Source organism: Lontra canadensis, unplaced genomic scaffold, assembly GCF_010015895.1.
Source record: "Lontra canadensis isolate GAN:19392208 unplaced genomic scaffold, GSC_riverotter_1.0 scaffold24, whole genome shotgun sequence".
In the NCBI taxonomy this organism is placed as follows: Eukaryota; Metazoa; Chordata; class Mammalia; order Carnivora; family Mustelidae; genus Lontra; species Lontra canadensis.
In genome coordinates, this window is record NW_022631018.1 from 1,634,462 (window position 1) to 1,640,461 (window position 6,000).

General features: G+C 39.0%; 1 protein-coding gene across 1 annotated transcript in view; it reads right to left on the reverse strand.

The window, feature by feature from the left end:
- The window catches only part of PLA2G4A (phospholipase A2 group IVA), a 159,598-nt gene extending 155,819 nt beyond the window's left edge, over window positions 1-3,779 (reverse strand). The window contains exons 1-2 of the mRNA XM_032862608.1: window positions 3,668-3,779; window positions 3,491-3,570 (exon numbers count right to left, since the gene is read on the reverse strand). The gene's annotated coding sequence lies outside the window, so the exon portion shown is untranslated. The remainder of the gene's footprint in view (window positions 1-3,490; window positions 3,571-3,667) is intronic.
- Between the last annotated feature and the right edge of the window lie 2,221 nt (window positions 3,780-6,000).

Sequence of the window (6,000 nt, forward strand, 5' to 3'; positions counted from 1 at the left end):
AATCTATCCAAAGGAAGAACAAAGATGAGTACATACATTTATATAAAGGGTCTTAGCTGAAACATTACTTATAATAGAAAACTAATCCACCTAAATATCCAACAATTTATAATCAGCCAATGTAACATTTCCACCGGCTAAAAATTACATCATGGTGAGAACCACTCTTGCTCACGGATGGACTGCCATTACTTGTACACCATCTGACACATAGTGGGGACTCAATAATATTTGTTTCAGAGATGAATGAATACAAAATTATACACGAGTATAAAAAATCACGCTTTACAAGATGGGATTGGGAGGGAGATAAACCATAAGTGACTCTTAATCTCACAAAACAAACTGAGGGTTGCTGGGGGGAGGGGGGTTGGGAGGGGGGGGTGGGGTTATGGACATTGGGGAGGGTATGTGCTATGGTGAGTGCTGTGAAGTGTGTAAACCTGGCGATTCACAGACCTGTACCCCTGGGGGAAAAATATATATTATATGTTTATAAAAAATAAAATTAAAAAAAAATTATAAAAAAAAATCACGCTTTAACAGAAAATTTCATGACTGAGAGTAAGTGTGTTACAAAATGGCAAAGAGTGGTGTGTGAAACTAGTGAAACAAGGAGGCCGTTCGAAAAGGTGACTCAAATGTCTCAGTGGTCTCTATAGGCAAACCAAAATCTAAACCAGTCTAAAAACTGAACCTACAAAATTGAAATGTAAGGACAGCCAATCACAAACAGCCAACTAGCCTTTAAACTAAAGACAATCAATAATTTCGTTAGGTTGACTCCACTTTCTTTACAAAAATCTTCCCTTGGAGATCCTGCCAGGGAAGCACTTCTATCTACTTCTGTTTGGCACTGTCCCATTCCAATCGAGTTTTATTCAAATAAACTCTTAAAATTTTTGATAGGCCTTAGTTTACCTTTTAACAAATACCATAGTTTTGTAAAATCCACATGTGGGTGCATGTATAGAAAAATGCCTATAAGTATAAACAGATGTATATACATGAATTTGTGTCTCTTTGTCTCTGTACTGATGCATAACAGTTACTCAATAAATATTTGTTGAAATGGATGATTGACATGAATGAATGACATAACAAGAATTATCCCTTGAGGGGATTATAGGTCATTTTTTTCCTTTCTTCCTTTGCAATTTTCTATATCTAAGGAAATCTAAATAGTGAAGGAATTATCTTTTTTTTTTTAAAGATTTTATTTATTTGACAGAGAGAGAGAGAGAACGCACGTGAGCAGGCAGAGCAGCAGAGGCAGAGGGAGAAGCAGGCTCCCCACTAAGCAGGGAGTCCGATGTGGGGCTCCATCCCAGGACCCTGGGATCATGACCGGAGCCAAAGACAGACACCTAACTGACTGAGTCACCCAGGCGCCCCAGGAATTATCTTTGTAATAAGCAAGAGTATTATAAAACAATCCTATTGGGAAATATTATTAGGAATTTTGGAATGAAGGCAGTAAATACAGACATCCCATGATCCAATAAAATACAACTTGTATCTTATTCTCCTATTTGTTTTACTTACTGCATTCAGCAATAAAAAATATCAGATGTTACAGAAAAAGGCAGCTTAATATTGTGCAGTTAGTTATTAGAGGCCTTGAGTCAAGAATCTAGGTCACTTGGCTCTCAGGCAGATAGTTTTTTCCGTTACACCAAATTGGTTAGAGCTCCGGAATACTAATAAATAAATGACACTATGGGCACTGCAATACTCACCGTGCAACAGTTCTTAAAAGCAACATGATTTGCTAATTATTTGATATTAGCAGAAAACTCCAAAGTTCTAAAAAATACTACATGTTCATGTGACATGAATTGTTTCAGAGGGTATGTGATCTTCCTACTGGTCTATCCAAATTTGTGGATAGATACGTGTATTGGACAGCATAGGTGTATTATTCAGGGAAGGGGTCTATCGCTTTCATAAGATTTGTAAAAGGGTCTGCAAGTTAAAAAAAAAAGTTGAGAATATCTAAAGCTATGAAGTCTGCAAGCAAGAGGAAGGAAACAAACTGAAGGTAAATAAAAGGCTTATGAGAGGGAAAAGAACCACAGCTAACTCTGTCTTCCTCTTTTTTATTCCTGGAACACGTTTTAATATGCAAATCATTTAGTTTCATGATTTTGCTTTCTAAGTAGTAACACCAGGAAAGATAATGATGGGTTAAAAACACAGGCCAAATTATCTCTACGGAATGAACTTTATCAAGTCCTAGGAAATCTATTTAATAATTTTCCTTTTCCTAATTAAATGCAAATGCAAAATACTTGCAAAGTATGCATCTTTTTGACACTGTAAGTCACTACTGGGGTATTTTGCATTTATGTTAATTAGAAAAGGAAAATTATTTAAAAAGTTTTCTTTGTTTCTTGTCGCATAAGAAGTGCTGTCCTTTCAGGAAGTTTGTAAAGCTGCTTTGGACAAATGCAGAATACACACTTCTCTGTGCATTTCACAATTGTTGCTTAATTTAAAATTTAACTCTTCCTCAGCTCAATGACAGAAGCAAATACTTTTTTCTTATGCCAACATCAAACTGGATTGTCAAGGTTTAGGGACCTCTGGAGTAAAATTTAAAAATCCTTAACAGGGTTTGTTTCACTACTATTCCCTGAAAATATCTCTTGAGTTACAATTCCAAATTTCTGCAACAAATAGAAACGAAACACAATACAAACTCTCCTTGAACTCAAAGGTTATATATGCAAATATCGTAAATGAGAATTGATACCCATCCAAATAAGATGCTTCTAGTATACTCTTCAATTGCCTTAGCTGAATAAATGCTTACGTCATCAACCACTGTGAAGAGCATGTCTTGTTCTAGCTTTTGAGATGAAAAATCATTCTTTTTAACGCTACCTTGACTATAAGTTGTAGGAACTTCAGATATGTTAAGCCACTCTTATTCCAAATCCAAATGCCCTTTTAAACTTCTTTTTCTAAAACGAAATGACCAAAATAGCATTCCCACTCAAAACTTAACTTTATTATTGGCTCACGTCTTTCTCAGCATCTAGTCGGGAGCTCTGTCCTCCCAGCGCGTCAAACAACTGAGGGCAAGGCGAATCGGCACACCAGGGGGTGTACAAGTCTCTTTTCAACATTGTCTCTCTTTTCGCCCAGCACCGCAGCGTATGAAACATCCAGGAATGTTTTGCTTAAGTCATCGTTAACCACTATTTTTCTTTCTTTCTTTTTTTTTTTTAGATTAAACCGTCACGGAACCCACAAACTCCACCGCTAACAAGGCACAAGGGCTGACAAACAGCACGCTGCTCAAGTCTGGGATGGGTCACCGCGGGGTGGCATCACGTGGAGCTCTCAAGGGAACCAGCTCACCGGGCAACGCTCGCTTTCTTTCGGGGCTCTAAGTTAGGGACACCCCTGATCGTCCCACTCCCCTGCACCGTCAGACCCCGGAAAGGAAGCTGGCATTTGTTAGAAAGACATTAGACTCCCTGACCTGTGTCTCGTTCCCAAAAGGCAGAGGAGACGCAGACTTGGTCAAGCAGAGAATCCCAGGTGTGCCTCCGTCCCTTCTCCCTGCCAAGTAAGATACAAACTTAAAACAGCTCAGGAGGATGGGGGTGGGGGGGGGGGGAAGGGAGTGCAGTGGGGCAAGAGTAAATATATTGCTTACTGTTCCCAGAGTTACATGAAATTCTTCTGGCTCCTTTTTGCCTCTAGCTTTCAGTCGGGATCCTTTTTTCAGCTGGGACTACAGAGAAGTTCAAGTCTAACCCTTGCTAGGCGGGGCTAAAATGTGGGCTGGTTTCCTTTAGACTTTGCAGCTGTTTTTAAGGTGGAATGAAAGAGGAAGCGAGGGAAAGCAGTATTCAAGAAGAAGCGGATATCTTAAATGTAAATGTTTACTTATCAGCCTGAAGTCACAAAACGTGCCTAAAATGATCTGTATATTAACTGGTGTAAATCACATGGATACTCCTGGAGCTGTCTGTGTGTGGTAGCACGTCTTGTCCTTAAGCCGTCACTGCTTCTTCCTCTTTCCTTCCCCCACAAGAATAAAATAGAAAAGTTGAATAACCTAGAGCATTTTTGCCTTCTTTAAAAAAAGCAAAGTTTATAACAAGCCCAAAATAGAAAATCTGTACATTCTGAAGATGACTGATATAAGAGCGCTTAAAAAAAAAAATCTAATCTCTTCAAATATTTCCTCCCCAAACTCAGAACACCTGATAACCCATTGTTTGTAAATTTAAGATTAAAAGCATACCAACAGCGGCTGTAATGCATATTCTGAGATAGAGAAGGAGAGATCAAATCACATCGAATTACAAGTTGGCAATCCAAATTCAAACACCCCATATCACTGTAGTAAAGGTGTACAGTCTAAATGTATCCAAATGCCACAGGAATGGATCAGTGTCTTTCAAGATTGATGTATTCTTCCAGGATAGCTTGTTTTCAAACACGGAATCTTAGAATTTTGCGTTTAATTAGATGCTGGGGGTATTCTCCTAGCTCTTTTATAACACTATCAAAGAAAGTATTTTCTGCAGACTCCATCATTAAGTCTGATGGGTTGTCTGCTTTCTGTTGCCCAAGAATCAACTCCTTTTTTTTCCCCCCATAAATTCAACCTGGCTTATTATAAATCTCTCCTTCCTAAAAAAAAAAAAAAAAAAAAAAAAAAAAAGGCCTGTAGTGTCTCATGGGATCCAGATCTTTTGGTTTTCAAAGAAGACCCCGAATTTCTTGAAAGGTGGGGTGTGTTCAATAGGGAAGCAAAGAGCACACTGCTATTTTTGGCCCCTTCCCCAGACACAACCAGTGAAAGATATGTTTTACAGGCATGTTCCTCCTAAGACTCTGGCAAGAAAGACTCTTTTCATTAGCTTCCTAGTGTTCGAGTCAGTTTGATAATGAAAAATAATAGCTTTCAATATTTGGAGAGGGAGGATTTCTAAAATGTCACATGTTAAAAACAGAAAAATGTTTTGATTAAAGGCTTTTAAAGAAATATTCAGTCTGTGCTATGGCTAGGGTTAAAACACATGGGGAGATGTTTGCCTTTTTCCACTTATAAATGAGACTGACTTATCTCCATACTTGTAGTGAATAAAAGCTTCTTCAAGTATGTCTCACCCTCTCTGTAACTGACTAGAACCACCTCCCATTGTCCCATTCTGTGGCCTCCATGCCTACCTCCAGTTTGGCTCTCGACCTATGATTTCACTATTCGCACAGACCCCTAAATGGATGGTGCAAGCTCAGATTTACTATCTTTACTTTGTCGTATTTTCTCCAAAATGATATCCAGTATTAGCTCCAGGGACCTTTGCTTGCACCTTTGGTAAGAGAGACAGAGCAATTCATAGCCTGCCTCAGACTATATGACCAATTAGATCTGAAGACTCCTCTTCCCTGGGCTTGTGATCAGTGAAAGTCATTTAGGAGGATTACATGTGAAATCCCTCTGAAACTGAGCGGTATGGTAACAGCCTCTTTAAATCCAGTCCCTTCTTTTGCATAATTACTAGTCATCGAGTCTCATACCGTTTGTTACTAATCAACATCTTAACATTTTAGACTGAGAACAAATAAGCCCTAATAATAATTAGCATTGGATAAGTAAGCAAATGGAACAGTCCTAAAACTAGCTGAATTAATTAACAAGGAAGTAGGGGCACCTGGGGGGCTCAGTGGTTAAGTGTCTGCCCTCAGCTCAGGACACGATTTCAGGGTCATGATCCCAGGGTCCTGGGATGGAGTCCTGCATTGGGCTCCCTGCTCAGGGAGTCTGCTTCTTCCTCTCCCACTCCCCCTGCTTGTGCTCCCTCTCTCACTGTCTCTCTCAATCAGATAAATAAATAAAATATTTAAAAAAAGAAAAAAGTTAACAAGGAAGTACCTACTTGTCAAAACGTGTGGCTCAAAAAATGGAAAAGAAGAACTTGATGTTAGGTGCCTGGGTGACTCAGCCTGTTAAGTGTCTGCCTTGGGCTCAGGCTA